Consider the following 24712-nt stretch of genomic DNA (forward strand, 5'->3'; position numbering starts at 1 on the left):
ATATACATCATTAAATGAAGCAAAAAGATCACTGATTATTGTTGGATTAACAACAACATTGTTAAACATGGACATTAACCATAAATCACCTATTTTTCCATTTCTATCATTATAGAAGTACTGACCTAGGAAGTCTTTCTAACACATTGTTTTGACTAAAATTTCTAGAAGGCAATGCACAGGACAATATAAGGATGATGTTTTAGTCATTTTTGAAGACAAGATTTTCTAGATTCAATGTATAAAAACAGAGGATAACCACTTAAGTTTGTATTTCAGATAAGCTGTATGTTTATCTATATAATTATGATATCAACATTCAAATAAACAGAACTGAAAGGCCTCAAGAGCAGTTATTTTTCTCAATTAGTAGCCCTTACATAAATCTAAAATATTTCATCAAATAAAAATATTTTCTTCATGTACCTATCCCAATTCCTAGTGATCATCGAATTTGGCTTATTCATTTGATGACATAAATGAACGATGATGTATAATATTGGAATCAATGTATTACTGCAACAGAAAATGATAAACAATTTTTCCTGCCTACTAAAAACAATAATAACAAATGGTTAAATCCTGAAAAATATTTCATGCTGCCTTCTATTTAAAACAGTTTGCAATTCATGTTGCTTCAAATTGCATGAGTTTATCTTTTTTCATTGCTGAGTAATATTCTATTGTGTATATGTACCATATCTTCTTGATCCAGTCATCTATTTTTTGGGCATTTGGGTTGTTTCCATAGGTTAGCTATGCAGTAACATGGATGGAGCTGGAAGGGATCATGCTCGTGAAATAAGCCAGAAAGAAAAAGAAAAATACTGGATGGTCTCACTCATAGAAGGAATTTAGAAAACCTAAATAAGGGACCAGGAAAAAGTCTAATTATAAAAAAGAAAAAATCAAAATCAACAAGCAACTATAAACCAGAGACACACTACGGGGTGGGGGGAGGAGAAGAGGGATTAGGGCCAAAATAAGGGGGGTGGGAATTATATGGGGAATATGACCAAAATGAAAATGCATACATAGTGCAAAAATGAAAAATGATGTAAGAATTATATAAAATAAAAAAATAAATAAATTTTTAAAAAAAGACAACCTCAAAAAAAAATGTTTGCAATTCATAGTATAAAGTTATAAATTCTTTTCATTCATTTTGTTATCCAGATCATAATAAAATGATCATAAGAGAAGACTAGAACCAGGAGCAAATTAAAAACTATATTAGGAGATATTCATATAGATTTGAAAAGTTAAAAATTCTAAATCCTTGAATTTCTGTATCATGGCAATTCGAACTCCAGTTCTGACAGGAATGAATGACATGATGACAAAGAAAATGAATGAACAGAAAATAGAAATTAAAGCTTAAAATAAGTAAATGATAGAGATTCAATGTATAAAATGATCAAGAGGAGATAAAATTTTCTGTAGAAAATCATAGAAGCAAAATAAACCAAAATGAAGAATGAATAGTAACAAATAGTAGTAACAAATAGTAACAAATGTATTAAAAGATTATAACTGCAAAAGGCCCAGGTGGAAGAAGATAAATAGAAAAAAAATGAAGAAACATTTTGAGACTTATCTTAATCCATTGGGAAAAGCAATAGAAGAATAATAGGTAGACCAAAAAAGGAAGGGAGAAAGAAAAGTGAAAAGATAAATTATTCAAAGAAATAATAGGGAAAATATTCCCAAACCTGGGGAAGCAACTAAATATACAAATCCATGAATACTCGGTAATCTAAATATAATGAGGCTTACACCAAAACACATAATAATGAAATTTTTAAGAGTTGAACACAAAAAAATATTGAAGGTGGCTAGGTAAAAAAAATCAGATAACCTAAAAAGGTAACCCATCAGGCTTATGTCAGATTTCTCTGAGAAAATACTTATGGTTTCGAAAGAAACTTTAAAAGAAATTATTAGAAACAGTAATTATTAAACAGTAAAAGAAATTATTAGAACAGTAAAAGAAATTATTAGAACAACTTACTGAATGAGAATAAAATCATTGTACACCGTACATAAGACAAGGGGCTAACATCCAAGATCTAGAAAGAACTCAACCGTTCAAAAAACTCAACAAACAGAAGACAAACAACTCAATCATAAAATGGGCATAAGTACTAAATAGATTCTTCTGCAAAGAAGATATACAGATGGCCAGTAGGCACATGAAAAAAAAAAATGTTCAACACTTAGCAGGGAAATGCAAATCAAAACAACAATGAGATACTAGCTTACCGATGTCAAAAATTATAGAAACTTAATAAGTGTTGTCCAGGATGTGGAGAAAAATAAGTTCCATATATTCTCCATGGGACAGACTGGTAAAGCCTCTATGGAAACACTATGAAGGTTACTCAAAACGTGATCCAACAATCTCACTCCAAGGCATTTACCTCAAAAATGCAAAAACACTAATTTAAAGCTATATATACTACTCCTGTGTTCATTACAGTACTATTTCCAATAGCCAAGTTATAGAAACAATTTAAGTGCCCAACAACAGATGAGTAGACTAAGAAAATATGATATAGATACACAATAGAATACTACTCAGTTATGAAAAAGATAAACTCTTGCTATTTAAAACTGTATGGATGGAACTGAAAGGGATTAAACTAAGTGAAATAAGTCAGAAGAAGAAAGACAAATAGAAGAGTGTTTCATTCATATGTGGAATATAGAGAAATTAAAAAAATCACAAAAAAAGCAAATAAAAAATAAATCCTAAATATCTTACCATAAAATTGTGAAAGGGGGTGGAAAGCAAAGGGAGGAGAGTCTTAACAGACTATTGTGAAGGACTATGGGTACCTTGGTGATGGATGTAATGTGGTAACATACATCTGAAAAAGGTATAAAACTACACCTCTGAATTGGGTCAGTGCATTAAATGTTACCTCAATAAAAAAGTTAAAAACACCTAGCACTATATGTATCTTACAACTATTTCAGTCTTAAATTATGCTATTTTCCTGATTAAATGAAGTATAAAGAAATAAAAAAAAATAAATATCATTTCCACATCATTGCAGTGATCAGGGTTTCCTGCTATTGCTAAGCAGATGAACTGGAATCATTTCCTACTAAGCAGGCTAACTACAAGGAGTGAATAGTAGCCCGAAGTCTTTCATACTTTCTATACACAAACTTCCTTCATTTTTCCTACAAATCAATTTCATTGACAATGTCCCTCTAATTCTGCCTGCATTGCTGTTAAGGAATGTGCTTGACTTTGATGTGACTTGGAGAAGATCATAGAACCTGATGAGAGGTAATCATCTTCCATCTATCGCCACTTAACTCTGCTGTTGTAAAGAAAGAAATACTGAATTTTGTATACTATGTATTGAATTGGAAAGAAAAACAATTGGTACTGAATAAGGCATTAAGAAAGAAAAGCCTAGTAAAACTGGGGAAAGTATATTTAGTAAAAATTTAGTGTTGGTGCATTAAAAAGAAAACAGGAATACAGAAATTCTATTCTGGCGTTAAGTCAGTCATATGCTTAGGTGTGCCACTCTTCCTTATCTATACCAAATGTGCAAATACATTTTCATGGATACAATAGAAGGAGCTTTGAACAGCAAATAAAAGTTTTCACTTTCTGTCTTAGATTCATGACAAACTGTGACTTTGGGGACTCACCACTATAGCTTAAATACAGCACTTTGCAAGACACTGTAATAAAAAACATGAATAGTTGATAAGTCTCTCCCTGTCCCTCAGTGAGCCAGCAACATTTCACTAGAATCAAGATATTAATTCACAAAGAAGGAAAAAATTCTCCAATAAATCTGATTTCATGTCTTTTCCTGCAGCTACTACAAGACTATTTAGGAAAGAGGAGGGTGACTGCCACTTGCAGAAGATACAGAAAGACAATTTGAGTGTTTCCTTAGAGACAGCTTTAGTAAATAAAAATCATAATGAGCATGCTATGAATAATGATCAGCACTTCATTAATCCTTTCAATGTGTCAGTCACTAAGAGAAAGGCATAGCATATATTATTTCATTTAATTACTAAATGAATTCTGTGTGATAACCAATTGCATCTTGCTGACTGGAGTTTTTGTGTTCAAATATTAAATGTAAAGAGTAAAGTAACAGATAAAGGTCCAAGAGCCATTAACCCAGACCTTCTCTGGGTCTTCCTGGTATCAGAGTTTCTCCTTACAGTTTAGCTAAACGAAGAGCTATGTTAGGTCCAAGCCAAGAAAGAAAGTTCTGAGAGTTACTAGAATTCCAATATTTTGTTAGTTTTGTTCTCACGTTATGGGAAATTCATTCTTGGTCAGTGTACCAAAAAGTGATATGTGTCAAACAGTGGGGTGCTCAGGGATCACAAATTGTTAAGCGGGAAAATCCCTGTTGCCATTCTCAGGTTCTGTCTCACCCACATGCAGCAAAGCAGGCTAACTGAACTATAGTGTCCTCAAATATTTTTCATTGATGAAAAATTCAAATGGGAGAGAGAGAGAAGAGAAAGGATTCCAAATAACAGACTCCAATCAAGCTCCAAAATCACCTATCCCCTATGGACAAGTGCATAGTGGACAAGACACAACAAAAAGCTGCAAGGAGAATGAGACCCAGAAGCATGCAAGCAGGAACTGCAAACAAAGGGTGAGGTGGATCCCACAGAGCTGGGATAGGAGAGTGAAAATATACTGTACAAGTTGAATCCATGAAAAGGTAAAAGTAACATCTGCTATAAGTCCTTGAAGAGCCTGTTGTGAAAGCTTTAAAGCTGCCAAGACCCAGCATCAGTAGCAGTCTCCCCCCCCAAAATGCCTCTCTTGCCTCCCCATCCCTCTCACTCCTTAATATACCTATCTTCTTCCTTCCTCCTTCCCAGCTGTACCCCATTCAGGCAGTCCAGTTCATGGCATACTTGGAATTTTAATCCAGAGCATCTGATGTCAGAGGCATGGAAGTGATAGAAGAAAAAACAGTGCCATTCCTATGGCCGCAGTGATGCTCCTGTAACATTCTGACATTATGGACAGATAAGGGAGCACAAAAGTGGCACCCATGGAAAAATAAAGATGGTGTCCACATGCTTCAGAAAGGTAGAGGGAAAGCAAAATAATGGTTCTCGCTAGTACCCATCCCTTGAATGTATCCCAGAAAGACCCTGTCCATCAGGAGGATATTTTAAGGTTAGTAAATGAATCTCTTTCACATAGTCTTGAGTGCTTTCCAAATGGTTGCCTCTGAGCTAATCCCCAAGCCAACTGAGTTCACGGGCAAGCTTTAAGAGCCATTTCTCAATTTGCTGCAGTAACACTGGTCGTCAAAGCTAGATGTTTTGCTGCTAGACTCTTAGGTTCAGATCTTAAAATTTGAGGTACCCAATACTCAATGTAGGGTTATAATCCTTCCCTTCTCAGGGTGAAGCTTTGGACTTTTTCCCTTCCAACTACGGGAATCTGTGCCATGGGGGTGAAGTATATAGTGAATTTGTTACTCAGTTTCTCCTACCCATTAAGATGTGTTTTCCTTCTCACTTGCCTGATATCCAGGAATCACTCAGCTAGATTTAGATTTCTTTCAGAGGAAATTTTCCATATGTAGCTGTAGTTTTCTTCTACCCATAGAAGGAGGTGAGCTCAGAATCTTTCTACTTCATCATCTTGGACTAGAAGTTGGATTGGTTTTAAGTATATACCAGATAATTTAAAGCACCATCTTAATATTGAATTTTTCCATTTAATCTATTTCTGAGTGGAAATTAAATCTGAGGGCACTGATAGAGCTCATTCAGCACCCCTGGAATTCTCTGAAATTATCATTGTTTCCTAACTGTGCATTTCCCTTTGTTATATTAATATCAAACTCTGAACATGTGAAGTCAGAATGATACCTTGGTTCTTTGGTGAAGACCAAACACTAGTGATTCATTTTCTCAGGATTATGGAATAGAGAAAGAAAGGATAAACTTTGGATTTTACAACACATCAATTGGTAAGCCATATTTAATCCCCAAAAGGATCTGAATGGAATTGAATTAAACAGCAACTAAAAAGTACTTTGAGATATGTAAAGGAAGATACCTTTATGTCACAGTCCAGCAATGAGATTGCTATGAAGTTTTCTGTTGACTGATGCCTGTCATGAATACAGACCTATCCAGATTTATTCCTTTGCTAGAGCTTTCTCTTGATCACCATGGCAGGAAACACAAGGTTTAATAGAGCATGACTTGAAGGGCAAATACACCAAGCACAAGGTTACAAAAAAAAAAAAGTCAACCCATTATGTCAGTGTAATTAAACATGTTTCTGTATTGATTCAATGATTTCAACAAAGAACTGATGAACAGTTTCACACTGGTAGACCTTTAAAAAAAAAATCATTAACAGCATTATGAAAATCCTTGTACTACATTTTTAAAAGGCCTTGACTTCTTTATGAGAGAAAACAGTATAATCATAAACTTAGTCATGAGAAATAAACCTGAGGAAATAAACTTTAGTAGTGGTTAAATGTCATGGTGATTTTAGCTTACCTTCCCTCGCTACTATTTAACTATAGGTAAAATATCCTAAGAAGGCTGACTCTTAACATGGGAAGCCCAAATGTTAAGTGCAATAGTTTTGCCCATATCCATAAATATAATGGTATTTTAATGCTTATGTACTTACCATATAATGCCTTATATTATCATGCTATAGGATTGTAAAACTGATTTCACAGCAAGTGGCTTATTAAAACTCCGGCCGTCACACAGCATTCCTGTGCACTGGATTTTCAATTTTGTTGTCGCTTTTGATTCCCTTTTGCATATGTATTTGCAGGGAAAACCAATTACCAGATGGCACATGGTTATTTTTACATTTTGTATGGAGAGCTTCCAGCTGATAATTATGACATTACAGGAAGACTCCTATGCTTTGCATTAAGAATCTTTGGCAGAGGCCATCATAAGCTTTTCCATTTGACTCCATACCTACTGACTGATATATACTTACAGATTACTTGTAGATAACTCTTTTAGATATCAGGGAAGAATTTCCTTTCTTTCAAATGAGGTTCCATAAACACAATATTCAGGAAACAATGAACTGTTTATCCATCCCTTCAGCATGAGCAAACTAATATATATTTAAAATTTTCTAGTTCGAGGTAACTCAGGACAAATTGTCATGGCCACTGCATATCAGAAAAGCCACACAGTCCAGTGGTCTCTATGTGACCGAGGCTTTCAGACCTGTCAGGTGGCATCTGTATTACAACATCTAGTCATTTTTTTTTATTAGCTCCTTTGCTTTAATGCCTCTGAGTGAGGTTTTAAGAGAGAGGCAGAGAGAAAAGGGGAGACTGAAAGCAAAGGTAATAGTACAAAATGACTATAATTACAATTATGTAGCAGTAATAAATCCAGAATTGCAGTGTAACACACCAGAGTAGAGTTAGGCCTTAAAACACATTAGAATTAGAATTAATAGGCTATACTTTTCTTAGTATATCAACCCCCAACCCAAAATGCACCCCAGTTCCTAGAAAAACACTGTTGTGCTCCTATAATGTTCTCAACTTAGACACTTCTTTCCAATTACTTTAATAATATTATTTAAAGTGTAGAGTATATAAAATCCTATCTTCTTAAATGTCACCAAAGGTTTCCTTTTGACTCACCTCAGTAACAGGAAGTGTATTTTCCCATAAATATATATAGCATTGTTGTTGTTTTTATTTATTTTATTTTTTAATGTACAGAAGGATGGTTATCACTGTGCTACCAAACTAATAGTGTTTAACTACACTATACATTTTAGGCAAATATTGCTCTAATTTTAATACATTTACAGTGGGCTGTGAAGAAATGTTTTTAAACAGCTTAATTAAAATTCAGAAAATTTCACCAGCTTGTTTCCCAGTTTCAATGATAAAAATAAAATGCTGTATGGTTGATATGAGAATTAGTCCCTAGAGAATAAAGGAAGGACTCAGTAGAAATCTGTGTATTTCCAGACTCTATTTTCCTGCTCAACCCAGTGAACACGAAGCATGCATAATTTGGCACCGCTGTCTCCATATTTGCATTTAGCACACATACATTAAGCTAATTAATCAAGTTGTGTCCTACTCTCCCCAACAAAAAATTAACTATTCTGTTAACTGATGACACTAAAAATTTCACTTTGATTCTATTTCTATTTCACATAAGCATTTATTGATAGTTGATGCTGTTCTAGAATGACCCTTCTCCTCAACATAATTTCTGTCTGATAAATATCACAAAAAGAAAAGACATGTGCTGAACAATCTGAATCTATTCAAACTTATTATCAATACAATCAATATACTTATTCTCCATAAGGAAAAACACAAAGATCAAAAATATCTTTATTAAAAGATGCTCCTTATTAAGGTGATAGTTAAAAATCAGGAACAGCTAGAAGAAATGGGGGAAAAAGTATCACAATGAAATAAGTCTCCATAATATCTGATGTTTAAGTGACTTCTAAAGTAATTGAATGTTTTTTGCTACTTGTATCAGCGAAACGTGGACAACCCCAGTGCTGACTCTCATTATGAGGACATATTTTTAAATCCTCTTGCTGTTCTTGACCCTGATTCTAAAGATTAGCATTCTGCAAAAATAAGTCATTGGATTATTCTGGCAAGTTTTACAATCATTGACAGCGCTTGGTTATGATCAGTGTAGTACAAGGTTAAGATAATCCTTGCTCTTCTTGACATTTTTCTTCTCTTACTTTCTGTTACGGATAATTCGATGGATATGGAAGATTTTACAAGGATTGCTGTTTGAAAGTTTTCTCTAAAACCACATTAATGGAACAAAATAATGGGGAACCAACAGAGACTAAGGTCTAATTTAAAGTCACTTTGCCAAATTAAGGCACAGCCTTTCACCCCTAGTACTAAGCACCCTATACCATTTGTCTGTTGAGTTCATTTCTGGGCTCCATGAAGCATTAAATATGAAAACACCTAAAAGTAAGCCCTGTAAGTAAAACATGGAAGATCTCAATAGTAACACATATATTGCTTACTTGGATAGTGGTGGTTAGGAGATTGGAAGAAAGCTCCAATAATTTTAAAAGAATGTGTTCTGCATAACAAAGACAGCAAAGATGAGGCAGGTTGGCAATTACCAGTAGGACAGAAAATGGAGCCTCTAACCTGATAGATTAGAATCTGGATTAGGAAATTAACTCACTATGTAACTGAACAAAGGCCTTTTTTTAACTGAAAAAAAAAAAAAGCATTATTATACTTTGATTTTGTAACTTTTATCATGTAAGTTAAACTGAAGGCACTAAACACAAGACATACAAAATAGTGTTTTCTTCTGTCCTTTCTTCACTATCTCGGAGTATATGTAAATTGATTAACTCCAAGATAAATTTATATTATCAAAACTGATTTAAAGGAAAAAAGGAAGGAAGGAGATAAAGAGGGAGGAGGATCCTTACCCAGATATCTTAAAAGGGAAATAAACTATACAAAATAACCAAAAAATGTATACTGTTGCAAACAAAAGGACAGGAAATAAAGTTGAAATTGGATGTTGTCTTCTACAGGATTTTTACTTTCTCAATATATCTAGTATTTTATTTATAAGAAAAAGTTATTTTCTTATCACTTTCCCTTAATTCTTTATTCTTAAAAATTGATGCAAAAACACAGCTATAACTTGGAACAAGAGATATATCTATTTTTTTATTCCAGGGAAATACTTAATTTTTCCTAGGTCTCTAAAGGAGCTGATAGTTCTATCTGTACAACACATACTAAGATCTGAAATGACAAACTGTCCTCATCTTAGAAAATCCTTTAGGTGCCTCAGTGAAAATAAAAGATAGCAATAAGTATAGATATCCATGTATTATCTTCTCTGGGCAGTGAGAAAAGAATGGTACTGCGATGAGAACTGCATTTTTTTTTTTTTTCACATGAAAGTGAATGAACAGTTACAGAGTCTGTCACCTTACAGATTACAGAAAGACTGTCCTTCAGGTTAGAGCTCTGTTCTTAGACTGCAAGTCATCTTGATTCCTCGGTCAAAACAAATCAGGTCATTCAGGATGGTTGTAAGTTTGGTTTGCTGCTGCTGCAGTTTCCTAGCATCATATAGTGTTGTGTGTGTCACATGTCAAGGTCACTACCCAGGAGGTGCTGCTAGCCTGATCATCAGCACTCAAGCAGCGCACATCAGCTGGCCTGACTCATCTGGAAAAGAGATGATGCGATAGTCAACCGCTGGAAGGCAGGCAGGAGTGGAATGGGGTGTGAAAAGGATGCTATAAGACACAATCAAACTGTTTCATCCTATTACTGGATATTAAGATGTCAAGACTGCTATGACTTTAAACATGGTAAAAGTAATCATTCTAATTCTTTGAGGCTAAGTAATTTGGAAATATTTTCCCTACAGCTCCCTGAAATTATTTTCATGTATTTTTATTTTATATATTTTCAAGTGTAACAGAGTGTATAAAATGAGAAAAAGAGTATGATCTCAATATTTTTTTCATCTTCTTAAACAAAGCTCAGTGGAAAGAAATCCCTAAGAAATAAAGTTGTACGAGTCCACATGTGAATTAAAGGATGGAGTCCATCCTTAAAAGTAAAACCTCATGTTTCTTTGGAGGTAGAGTTGGAGAGAGAGGAGAGGAAGAAGGACAAGAAACGTTCAGAGAAAAATTGGTCTAAATTTAAAGATGTTCCATGAGAAAAAGTACATGATCAGCTTTAAATTATTAGTGAAAGAAGCTGACCTATTACTTTTTTTTTATTTTCTGACAGCATTACTTCACTATGTCAAGAATTTTTATTCAAAAGTGGCAGATTTCTTTAAACCAAACCTGAGATATATTTTTAGATAATTAGATCATAAAAGATAAGACTAAGATGGAGAGGGAATATTTTCATTCACTTTATGCCAGAGTGGCACTAAAGTATTTTTAAATTAGAATGGTGATGCTGTTTTGATAAAAAGAGTTTTCAAAAAAAAAATCCCATTTTAGCTTATAAATTTGTAAATGTTGAGAGGGTAGAAAACTAAGAGATTAAACAAAACCTAGGTTCATGATTTCTGTTCACCCAAAAGCTGCTTTTCACCTCCTATCAATATTTCAGTGTTAACTATCAAGCACTCAGAAGAAATATACCTTTATTTTTTTCTTTAACAATTTTTTTTCAATGCTCATTTAAACAGAAAGTAGACAAATGGGTAAATGGACTGGTTAGTAGTGCTAGCAAGAAGCTTTTTTGTGAAAATGTGACAGTAAAGTGAAACTATGGATGTGAAAGAAGGTAAGGAATGCTTTAAAAAAATTAACCTGCCTGAGAAGTACCAATTAAAAAGTGAAAATTTTAGTCACATCATCAAATTCAAAGTATGTTTTTCTCTTTTCTCTTCTTCAGAACATATTTCGACACATTGCCAAATAACTACAGGTTTATTTTTTCCTACTGAACTGACCAAATTAACTGATTGCTTTTACTTCACAAAATTTCAACTCATGATTGAAGAAAGTTACAAATTTGCAGGTGGATTGTTCCTACTGTCTGCTAAACAAATGTGTTGAACATCTTGCAATATGTCCATCATGTGCAGCTTGGGTGTTCGTTTTCTTTCTGTCTTTAATTGCTTCTTGAGCTAAATATAAAACTAAGCAAGTCTTACTATTGTCTGCAGTTGTAAGGTGCCACTTTAATAAATTAGTTTTTGGATGGAAATCATAATACAGAGACTTACATGTTACTTCTTTTTGTTGTTCTTACTGTTTCTCAGGACATTGCCCCCAGCTCTGTTCCCAGTTTGTCCCTTACCTGCCACGTGCCACCACTCAAAAATTTGGCTCCTCCTCCATGCATTCCTCTGACTAAGCATATGTGACTATTTCAACTAAAGAGACAAATACCAAGTAGTTATATCTATTGCAAACTGGAATTTTTACAATCCTGACATAGTCTAAGATTTACAACAGAACAAAATCATGAAAACATAAATAAACTAATGTCTATTTATAGCAAACAGAAAATGCATGTGAAATTACACAGACATATTTTCCAAGGGCCTGAGTTAATATTTTTTATTAAAAAAAATAGGCTGGAGTAATCTAGATGATTATCCTTGAAGTCCTGTTCAATTAACCAACCAAAATGTAATTACAAGACTCTTGGAAATAGAAAGTACCATGCTGGGCTTGAAGAAAAAGAAATTGGAGTGTCCATCTTTGCCCACAAGATTTCAAGGAAAAATATGGAAAGTAGATGAGGAGGTTGAAGATGAATATTCATGCTCTAACACCTTCAGTTTCCTAGCATATGGCTTTGGTAAAGTCTTATCCCCTTCAAACCTCAATTTCCTCATCTCTAATTAGAGAGAAATATTTCTAAGTCAAAGTGATTTTGAGGGTCAATACAATAATGCAGGATTTGGAAAAGGGAAGACGGCATTAAAAGATTACTTGCTTCACTCCTAGGAGGATAATCTAAGGAATGACAGAAGAAGTGTACTGCACTATGAGGACCCTATGACTTGGGGAGAAGCTGGAGAACCTCCTGGACATCAGAGACAAACACTGACTGCAACAGACAGGATACCGAGGAAATTCAACTCTATACAAATAATAATAATAAGTAGAACAAGGTGCTGGGGCCAGGAGAGCACCATGAGTAGAGTCTGTGCTCCTCTGCTTGCTAATGGCCCTGGGGAGGGCAGAGCTGAGTGATACAGAGATGCGCCCATGATTATGAGGAGGTAGGTGGAGAGGTGCAGGGTGAGGCCAGCAGGAAGGGTCTGCAGTGAAGAAGATATCAAACCCCTGGGCTTGAGTCAATCCTGTGAGGTAGCACTGAAGCAGCATTCTAAGCCTGTAGGGGATGGAAATGAAAAGAGGCAGGACCTCAGAGGTGCCACAGACATGAGCCACCCCTGCACAATACTTTCACCAGTGACTGGTCCTCCAAGTCCCTCCTCAACTCTCTTATTGAACAGTTACAGGTCAATTCATTCCAACATATAGTGCCATCTGCTGGAATAGTGGAACAGATACATTATTTAAAGTTGCCATAATAAAAAATTTGAAGAACACAGAGAAGTGGATTAAAGATATACAAGACAATTCAGAAAAACAAACGCCCTGAGAAACAAAATCAGCAAACAGAAAATTGAAAATGATACTCTAAAGAAAATAATGGAATTGCAGGATGTGAGAAGAACAGTTCAGGAGATGAAAATTACTTTATTTTTCATTTTTACTTTAATTTTTGGGGCTATGTTTTTGCTCTTCCGTATGTGCACATGTACCACTCACTGCCCACCAAACCACCCATACGAATAATCCATCTGTCTCCCTCACCCGTTCCTCCCTGTTCCCTTTGATAACCGTTATATTCTTTCACTGAGTTCAAGATATATTCCTACTGTACTTTGCCTATGAATACTTTTTTGGTATTTTTATTCCACAGATGTAGTGAAACCATCCAATAATCTGCCTTCCATTTTTTGACTAACTTCACATAATATAATCACCTTGAGTTCCATCTACCTTTTCCCAAATGCCACTAACTCATCTTTTTCAAAGCTGTATAGTACTCCATTGGGTATTATTATATATTTTTTTATACATTAGTCTGTTGAGGGGCACTTGGGTTGGTTCCATGACTAGGCAATTGAGGACAGTGCTGCTGTGAACATAGGTGTAGATGAATCTTTTCATGTTAGAATTTTCAAATTATTTGGATAAATACCTAATAGAGGTAATGTCAGATTGTGTGGAGGTTTTTTTTTTTGTTAGTTTTTGTACATAAATTCCTTATTGAAAATATTGGGATAGCACTGCATTACATATATTCACTATCCATAAATGAAGGGCCACACATTTTTGATTGGACAATACTGTTTTAAATAAAGAACACAGCATTGGGATATGCTCTCACAAGTATAATATCATGGACTAATCTAGGTAAGAGTGAACTATATGCAAAATGACCATTTTGTTTATTAATTCCATATGGTTGTAAATGGTATAAATGGTAAACGTGATCACCAGGAGACATTCCTGGTATCTCATACCAACACATTATTTAACAAGCAGATTAAGGTCAAACCACCAGTATGTTGTTAATCAAGAGTTCTCAATAAGTAAACTTGGGTGAAAGCACACTCAGGCTACAGATTTACAATTTTTAGCATTATTTAAACTTGCATGGAATGTGGAGTAAGATAATCATTGATTGTGGAGTTTTTAATTTTCTTAACAAATCTCTATATCATTTTCTTCAGGGGAAGCACCAACTTGCATCCCTACCAACAGTGGATGCGAGTTCCTTTTTCACCACAACCTCACTGACATTTGCTGATTCCACTCTTTTTTATATGGGCTCTTTTCACAGGATTGAGGTGGTATCTCAATGTGGTTTTGATATACATTTGATATGCATTTCCTTTATAATAATAAGCATTTTTCATATATCTGCAGGCTATCTGATCCCCTTCTGTAGAACAGTGGCTTTTTCATTTTTTCATTGTGTTGTTTGTATATTTTTGTAAGATTATCTAAGAACTTTGTAAATTTGGAGATTAGCCTGTTCCAGATCTGTGATGAAATATTTTTTTTAAAGATTTATTTTATTTATTTATACAAGCACTGGGTATAGTCAGAAGCGCGGGAGGGTGAGAGAATCCACCAGAGCCAGAGCGGGGAGCAGAACAGGCAGAAGGACCTAAGTACACTGCTGAGGGGAGCAGCGGGCGGCAGGAGAGGTCTGCGTGCCACGTGGGACCCTCCTCCGGTGGCCGGGGAGCAGCCGGGGATCGAACCGGTGCTGCAGAGGCTGCAGGCACCTTCGCAACCCAGCGCTCAACCGCTGCGCCACCGGGGAGGCCCTTGATGAAACATTTTTTTCACATTCTATAGGTTATGCTTTTGTTTTGTCATGGTTTCTTTTGAGGTTAAAAAAACTTTTAAGTTTGATATATTGTTTGTTTATATTTGCTTTTGTTTTCTTTGCTGTTAGGGTTGATTTACCCAAAAACATTTTTGTGGTCAATGTCCTGAAATGTCTTCCCTACATTTGCTTTCAAGCACTGCATGGTTTTCATCCTTACATTCATATCTTTAATCAATTTAGAATTAATTTTTGCAGGGAATTAAGTATGGATCTTGTTTCATTTTTTTTTTTTTTTGCAAGCAGCTATCCATGTTTCCCACCATCATTTATTAAAGAGGTTATTGTTTCTTCATTGTATCATTTCTTCATGGAAGTCAGGAAGTATGATGCCTCCATTTTTCTTCTTTTCTCTCTCAATTGTTTTAGTGATTCCAGATCTTTTGTGGTTCCATATAAATTTGACAATTGTTTTATTTCCTTGAAAAAAGTCATCGCTACCTTTCCATTTCTTTATGTCTTTTATTTTCCATTTACAGTTTTATAGTTTCTAATACATAGGTTCTTCAATTCTTTCATTAAGTTTATTCCTAAATATTTCATTATTTTCAATAGGGTTGTATTCCTTTTTCCCCTTTCTTCTGACACATTGTTTGCATATAGAAATGCCACTGATTTTGTGTATTGATTTTGTATCCTGCCACTTTACTATATTCATTTATTATATTCAGAAGTTTTTTTGGTAGATTCTTAGGTTTCTCTAAATATTTAACATGTCATCTGCAAATAATGACAATTTCACTTCTTTTCCAATTTGGATTGCTTTTATGTCTTTTTCTTGCCTAACTGTTTCATCTAGAACTTCCAACACTATGTTGAGTAATAATAGTGACAGTGGACATCCCTGTCTGGTTTCTGATCTTAGTGCAAATACTTTTCAGTTTTTCACCATTGATTATTAAGTTGGCTGTGGGTATGTTATATGTGGCTTTTATAATGTTTAGATAACTTCCATTTATTCCTATTTTTGAGTGTTTTATCATAAATAGATTGTGGAACTTGTTGAATGCTTTTTCAGCCTCTATTGAGATAATCATGTTGTATTTGTCTTCATTTTTGCTAATCTGGTGAATTACATTGATCTATTTGCATATGCTGAACCAGCTTTACATCCCTGCGGTGAAGGTTAAATGATCATGGTGAATGATTTTCTTGATATGTTGCTATGTTCAGTTTGCTATGATTTTGGTAAGGATTTTTTCATCTATGTTCATCAGAGATAATGGTCTATAATTTTCTTTTTGTACTGTTTTTGGGATCGGCGTTGTGTTGCACTCATAGAATATGTTGGAGAGTTTTGCTCCCTCTTTGATTTTTTTTTGAATAGTCTGAATAGGATAGGTATTATAACTTCCTTGAAGTTTTGGTAGAATTTACTGGAGAAGCCATCTGATCCTGGGCTTCTGTTACTACAGCAGTTTATTTTTATCTTTCAGTATCTTCCAGTTTGTATTGACTGTTTAAGCTGTATATTTCATCCTGATTCTCTTTTAATTTCAGCATTTATGATTAAACTAATTAAGCTAATTCATCTAGTCCAATCTGGGAAGATTGAATGAGTCTAAAAATTTGTTCATTTCTTCTAGGTTGTCTAGATTGTTTGCACAGAGACTTTTGTAATAGGTTATTTTGATCCCATGTATTTCTATCCAATCTGTTGTAATTTTTGCCTCTTTCATATCTAAGGCTATTAATTTGGTTTCCTCTTTTTTCATAAACTAGCTAATGACCTGTGAATTTTATTTTTTTCAAAGAATGAATTGTTGTTTTCACTGTACTTTGGACTTTTTATTTTCTCTTTCATTTATTTCTGCTTTAATTTTTATTATTTATTTCCATCTACTGGTTTTGGGTGATTTTGTTCTTTTTCTAGTTCCTTTAGCTGAAGTTAGATTTTTTTCTAAGATTTTTCTTGCATGTGTATTTTTTAATATAGATTTATATTTCTATAAACTTCACATGTAATACTGCTTTTAGAGCATCCCATAGCATCTGGTAGCTTCTCTCTTAATTCTCATTAGTCTTTAAAGAATTTTTGATCTCTTCTTTGACTTTTTCCTTGACCCAGGGTTTGTTCACAAGCATTTTGTTTAGTCTTCACATGTTTTGGTTTATCCCAGAGTTTGTTCATGGTAATTTATAACTTTATAGCATTGTGGTCTGTGTAGAGGCTGGATGTAATTTCTATTTTTGTATATTTTCTGAAACATGTTTTTTGTCCTAGTATATGATCTATTCTTGAGAATGTTCCATGTGCACTGGAGAAGAAAGTGTATTCATTTCTTTTGGGATGGAAAGTTCTATAAATGTCCAATAAGTCCATCTGTTCTAACACTTTATTTAAGGCCTTTATTTCTTTGTTAATTTTCTGTCTGGATGATCTATTCCTTCATGGTAGTGGTGTGTTGTGGCCTCAGACAATGACTGTGTTTTTGTAGATATGTTGTTTTAGACCTGTAAATAGTTTCTTTATGTAACAAGGAGCTTTATGTAACAAGGAGCATAAATATTAATGACAGTTATATCTTCCTGGTGAATTTCCTTGCAATCCTGAAAAAAAGAATGATGCTATCATACGCCTAGACTTAAAATATACTACAAAGCTAAAATAATCAAGACAGTATGGTACTGAAACAAAAACAGACAGTCAAACCAATGGAATAGACTTGAAATCCAAGAAGTAAACCCACATCTATATGAACAGTTTAAATGACAAATGAGTCAAGAGTTACAATGGAGAAGGGGGAGTCTTTTCAATAAATGTTGTTGGTAAAACTGGACAACCACAAGAAAAACAATTAAATTAGACCACTATCTCACATCATATGCAAAAATTAATTCAAAATGGATTAAAGAGTTGGAGGAATTCATAAAATACATAGAAGAAAACATAGGCAAAACACTGTAAGATAAATACTTCAGTGGTGTTCTTTCCAAAACCAAGACAAATGAAAAGGATTATAAGCAATTGGGCCTATATCAAACTAAAAAAGTTTCTCCATGGGAAAGAAACCATAACTAAAACAAAGACACTTCACTGAATGGGATAAAATATTTGCACACAATAGACATGACAAGGGACTGATAATCAAAATCCACAAAGAACTCATGCAACAGAAACTCATCAACAAAAAGAAAACAAATAGCCCATCAAAAGATGAGCCAAATAACTAATTGGGGAATTCTCTCAAGAAGATATACAGATGGTCAACAGGCACATGAAAAACAATTCTTCAATTGGCAGGAAAAAGCAAATCAAAACCACAATGAGATCCTACTTCAGACCTATGAGAATGGCCTATATCAAAAAAGACATAAATAACAAGTGTTGGAAAGGATGTGGAGAAAAATGAATCCTGGTATACTGCTGATGTGAAATACAGATTTGTCCAGCCCCTATGAAAAACAATTCTCAAAATATTAAAAATAGATCTACCATATGATTCAGCAATTCCACTCCTAAGTATCTACTCAAAGAATGCAAAAACACTATTTTTTATGAGACACATGCACATCTATGTTCACTGCAGCCATATTTGCTATAGCCTATCTATGAAAACAATACAAATATAGTTGAGTAGATTAGGAAAATGTGGTATATATACACAGTGGAACATTAACTGTAGAAAACATAACTGTACTGTAGAACATTAACTGTAGAAAACATAACTGTATATATACACAGTGGAACATCAACTGTAGAAAACATAAACTCTTGAGATAACATGGATGGAACTGGAGGGGATTATGCTAATCAGAAACACAAAGATAAAGACAAAATGGTATCACTCATACATGGGAAAGAGAGAAACAAAAAAAAAATTTCAGGTAAAACCAATACAATAACCCCAGAAATATGACTTTAGAACTGAGGCTACCAGAGGTGGAAGGAAAGTGGGTAGAGCAAAGTGGGAAGGGGCACAAAAAACAATGGCAGATTATGGATACCTTAATGGTGGGTGTGGTGCATTAAAATGCACAAGAAGGATGTGATCCTATACATCTAAATCATACACAGTGTTGTAAACCAATGCTATTTCAATTTTAGAAAGAATGCATGTGAAAGTATTTTGATTGTGATACAATCCTACCTTAATGAAATACAATGTTTTTATTAATATTTTGGATTACATAATTTTTTGTTGTAGGGACTGTCCTCTTTAAATTCCAGTATACACATACACACAAAGAGCAAGAATTTTAGCTAAGGTCATTAAACATCTAATATGTACAAATGTCACTTAAACAACCCTCTCTGTAAACAAACACCCACCAAAGAAGAATATGTTTGTAATTTTTTTAAGGACCCATTCAGACATGTATTGCACTGTGGTATAGATGGAACATTTAATTCCTTGAGGCATTAAATACTGCTTCTGTTTGACACGGAGGAAAATTTGGCTGTGTCTTTGGCACTCTCTGGTACTAGAATGGTATCCACAAATAGTTAAAATCAATCGTTAAAAGGAATATTTCCAAGCGATAATGTAAGTTAAACAAAATACATCTCATCATTACCACCTTTATTAAAACATCTTCGAAGTGAATAGTCCAGTGAAATGAATCAAAATCTCTAAGGATAATTTTTATTAGAAAACCATATGGAAAAAAAATACAATATAAAAGAAAGAAAAGGACTGCAATCCAGTTTGAAGTTGTGTTGTAACGTTCACTAACTATTACTACACCAACGCTTTGACTCAGTTTTCTCAATTGTATGAAATAAGAAAATTCAATCTTCACAAAATAGGTTGCAGCTATTCAAAGCTCTTGGAAGGAGCTCTGGAATGTTAAATATACACTGTAAACATTATCTCTTCCTTTATGCAATAGCAGTAAGCATGTTTTACAGTTTTTTGAAGTTTATAAAAAAAATTCTACAAAATTTATTTAATTTGACTTCCAAACAGCAACTAGAAAGTTATGTGTTAACAGTCCCATTTTACATAGAAATTCAAAATAACTCACTGATTTGCCCAGTCAACAGCTAATTGGAAGAGACAAAAGATTCAAACTATTGTCTTTTGGCTCCAATATTCATTGATTCTTTTTACATTCCTCCAAAGGTTATGACCTCCCTAACTATTTGCCTTCTCTAGTACTCAGTTTTTATGCATGACATTACAAAAATTATGTCAAGCATATTTCCATTTTTAAAGACTTTGTCTATTTCCTCTACTTAACATAATTCTAGTGTACACCAAACTCTACAGTAAGATTATTATAAATAGTAAACACTGATATTTACTTTGGAGCCCATTACATTATAATCACAATACCAGGTGAATTCTCGTTTTTCTAATTATTTTAATCTAAAAATCTCTTAATAAACAAAAAGAGTACATTTCAAAGATTTTTTTTTTTAATTTAAGAGTGCTGGTATATTCTGATAAAAATAAAATTTGGACCCAATTCAAAATTACAGTTTTGAATTTACATCAGATAATTTCTTCCCATGAAAATGTGATGGTTACTCAGGAGTTAAAATCTTTTCACACTTTTGCAATAATGACAATTTGTGTATTTCTGGTTTAATATGTGACTATCCCAAGGGACCTAAGGTGCCATTAGTGAATGCAAAGCTATTGCTGAGAAAATGCTAAATAAAATTAATGTCTTTGGACTTACTAACCCCAACAATTCTGCATTCCCTGGGCATGAGACTATGGAGCTGTGCATATGCACCTAAAACCCTGGAGACCACAGCATTTTACTATGAAGAAGATCATGATTTAGCAACATCTGGTCTTTTGTTAAACTGAAAACAGTAGTAAGGATAAATGAAAATGCAGTTAGTACAGTCATGCTAAAGTTAATTTGAAAAAGATGACACAGCAGATGTATCCTTTAAGAATTGTATCCCCACTGGGCTTCCCAGCCCTGAATTTAGGTTTGTAAATGAAGTAGATTACTATTTCCTGGAAGAGCTATGCAGAAAGCAAAGGGATACAAAGAAACAAGCTGCCCTGGGAATTCCCAATTCTTCCAAAGCACTGAAGGGGGAAACTAAAATGACAACTGAAAAGCTGGGGAGATGTTCCAAAGTTTTGACAAATTGCAACCCTTCTTTCTAATAGAGTTGGGGAACAGAAGAAGCAGGGGATCCCAGTGGTAGGAGGGTCTTTCTTTTTTTCTACTACTTTCCCACCAAAGAAACTTTTCAGATTATGAATTAGCATCCAACCTGCATCGTCTTTCTCTGTCTTCCTCTAGCTGGGAATTCTGATGCCCCGCCTCTCCAGGTATAATCCTGCGTGGTTCCTAAACAACCCTGACCAACCAGCATCCTCAAGCTTTATTGTTTGCCAATAAGCAAGAGGGAGGGAATTTTCTTATAACTAAATTAAGTTTTCCAGATATAAGGTCTGGTATCTCAGCAATAAATTTTGTACAGCGAATATCAGCCAAGATTCTTAGCCTATAACTCGGATAACTGCAATCAGATACTGTACACCAAGTCCAGTCCATTGTGTGGGGAAAGTCTCCAACTGAAAATTCTTCAGAGCTTCTATATCAGCTTTATTTATTTTTTTCTTATGCATTTCAATTACATTGTTTAGCTCTCCACCACTATTCTATGTTAGCTAAAATCTGTTTCCACAGCTCCTTTCACTATCCATTCCTGGGTTACATTTTTCCTTCACTCTCCTAATTATTGTTTGGGAGGTCCCTGTATCTACAGAGAGACAAATAGTTCCAAAGTCTAATAGTAAATAACAATAGCCAGTATTCATCAAACATATGCTACATGCCATGTACATTTTGTGAGTGCTCTATACATTTTTCTCCTAATAATAAGTAATACATGTATCTACTATTCTTCCCATATTATAGATAAGCAAATTAGAGCCAAGAAACAATAAATATGTCACTATTACTATAAACTATCTACATTTTTAGTGGATTCAATCTCTGTAAAATCCCAACACTGAAGTTAAGAAAATAACCAAATAGCTCTTAGGATCACTGCATTTCAGTGATGTTTACCAGCAATGGGGACAGACAGACTTGGGCATCTAACACTAAACTCAGAGAAGAAAACTATTTACAAAAGTTAAATTGATGAATCTATTCATCATCTTTTTTAAACTGAACTCATCTGATTATCATCGTAAGAAATTCCATCCCTTACTAAGCAGTCCTTTTATTATGAAAAGGGTAAGAAGACTGGAGCTGTTATGTTTAGAATGTAAAGGGCCCTTCCAGTGCCTTTATATACTTGTGAGGTTCTAAATTTCAAAATTCAATTAGCACTAAAGATCTCCAGATACACGTCATTTTCATAGAATGCTTCCGTAAACACTGTTCCTTCTTAGAAGGATTGTATTTATTTACTTTCATCAATAATGTATCTACTCTTGCCAACTCTCAGTATTAAGGGGTTTTTATCTTTGACAAAGTGAAAAAGAAAAATTGGTAACTCAATCTTGCCTTAGTACACCAGTAAATCCCCACACACAAACTCCTTCTCTGTCTTGTGAATCAGAAGTAAGGACAACAAAATGTACAATCTTATCTGGGAATAAAAGAACACCTGAGTTTTCAGGATATTGTTCCCCAATCAAATGGAGCAAAAACTACTAATCTGAATAGTGTGACTATAAGAGTCTCAAACTTTCTGGATTTCTTCCTCAACACTGGCTGCCTCCACAGCTGAATCAAAAACCAATCTCCCCGTGGAACAGGGGAGTTCTGGGAACTTGTCTACACATTTTTTCATGAATGTTTTTGTTTGTGTTTTTGGGTTTTTTTGGCTGTATTAGTAAAATGGAAATAAAAGTAACGAGCATAGAGTCATCCTCACCACTCTTTAAAATGAACTAGTCAGGGAGGTCTGGCCTAACTCTGGGGTTATATTATTGTCTCTCTAAATAAACTTTTATAATGTCTTCCGGTTCTTCTCTTGCTTTTCATTTTTATTATTTTCAATTTTTAAATAAAATTAATTAGCATTTTCTTATCACATGTATTGCAAATATATTTTCTCCAGATTATCTTTTGCCTTTTAAATACCATATGATTTTTTGCTAACTTTCAGAAGACAAGTTTACAATTATTTTTTATCAAGCCAGCTCTGCTTGAGTTTTAATTAAAGCCTTCCTTGCCCCAATATTATAAAAGTTTTCAATTTTTTTTATTATATCATTAACATGGTTATACAATTTTTATGTTTGCTGATGAGTCCATGTCATTTAGACTCAACTCTGGAGTGAACCCAAATATTTAATTTAATTATTTATATTTCACTATAGTATGGAGTTGTGTTAAGTAAATTTATCCTAACTTCCTTATTTCTTTATTTTGATGAAATTATTTCTAAAAATACGGAGTTAAATGGTGTTTCTGCTTCATTTATTTAAATTGGTTGTAAATGGGGGCCTCCTTCATGGTGCAAGGGGTTAAGTCTCAGCACTATCAAGCTATCACCAGCCACTGAAACATGAGTTTGATTCCCAGACAAGGAGCTAACCCACATGGTACATCAGACCTCTCCTGTCATACCCACTGCTCCCCTCAGCAGTGTATTTCAGTAGATCTGCCTGTTCTGTTCCCCACTGTGTCTCTGTGAATCCTCTCACCCCCAGCACCTCTGCCCTACACCCCACTTCTTGTATGCATAAATAAATCTTAAAAAAAAATACTATTGCCCTTTTTCTACTTGAAACTTTAATTGTGAGGCTTGAGAGTTCACCATATACCAGAAGCAACTTTGTTGTCAGATATGTGTTTTGAAAGTATTTTTATCTGCTCTCTAGTTGTCTTTTATTCTCTTATATAAAAGTTTTTTGTAACATCCAATTTATTAATTTTTCCTTTTCTGCATCCTGCTTTTGATTGCCAAATTTAAGAACTACTTACCTAGTCCTACATCCAAAAAGATATTCTCCTATGTTTAATTGTAAATGTTTTATAGTTTTACATTTTGCATTTAAGTTTATCATTCAAGCTAACTTCTGTTTAAGATGTGATCTAAAATCCAGGGATATTTTTTTTTCCTTCTTCCTCTTTGTCCTGGTCTTCCTCTCCCTCCTTTCTTATTCTTTCTTTCTCATCTATTCCTCCTGTTCCACTTCCCTTCCTCTTCATCTTCTCTTTCTGCCTCTGGATGTCCAATCATGAGTCTGACTCACAATTTTAAAGGTATCTTGTTATAGAATTTTGCTGACTTTGAGAAGGCTATGTAAAGTTGGTTAAATGAAAAAATGTATGGCTTGGCTATGCTCCAAGACACGTAACATTTAGTTTGACCAGTGTTAATTTTAATTATAATTGGCATTTGTAGAATTTTTCTATAGTTTTTCTTACACCCTGTCAACAAACTTGTTATATGCCATTATATGTGCTGCTGACCTGTTGATCTATGTAGCACCAGAGAATCATATTTCAGCAGTGAATAAAATGATATTCTATAGATTTGTTGTATGAATGCAAAACAAAATTGCTAACTATGTGTTGTATTTTTGTGTTTTTTTTTTTATTTGTTAGTTTTCTCCTTCAATTTTTTAAGGTAATGTTGCTTTACATATTGTTTGTATTTGGGGAGTACAGGGTTCCCTCCCTTAAGTGTTATTAGCTTAGTGTTCTCTCCACCCAACACAGAGTTAACACCAAACTGTATACCCTCCACACCTTTCTTTCAGCTCTCTCCCTCAGCAGGAGAGTGCTTGACTTAATATTTTAGTTAAACATGCTTTTATGTTTATTTAGCACTCCCTAAAAAATTGTAATTTCCATGTAATTCATTGTTTTGA

The sequence above is a fragment of the Talpa occidentalis genome, unplaced genomic scaffold (genome assembly GCF_014898055.3).
Source record: "Talpa occidentalis isolate TD23 unplaced genomic scaffold, MPIMG_talOcc4v2.1 talOcc4.7, whole genome shotgun sequence".
Classification (NCBI taxonomy): domain Eukaryota; kingdom Metazoa; phylum Chordata; class Mammalia; order Eulipotyphla; family Talpidae; genus Talpa; species Talpa occidentalis.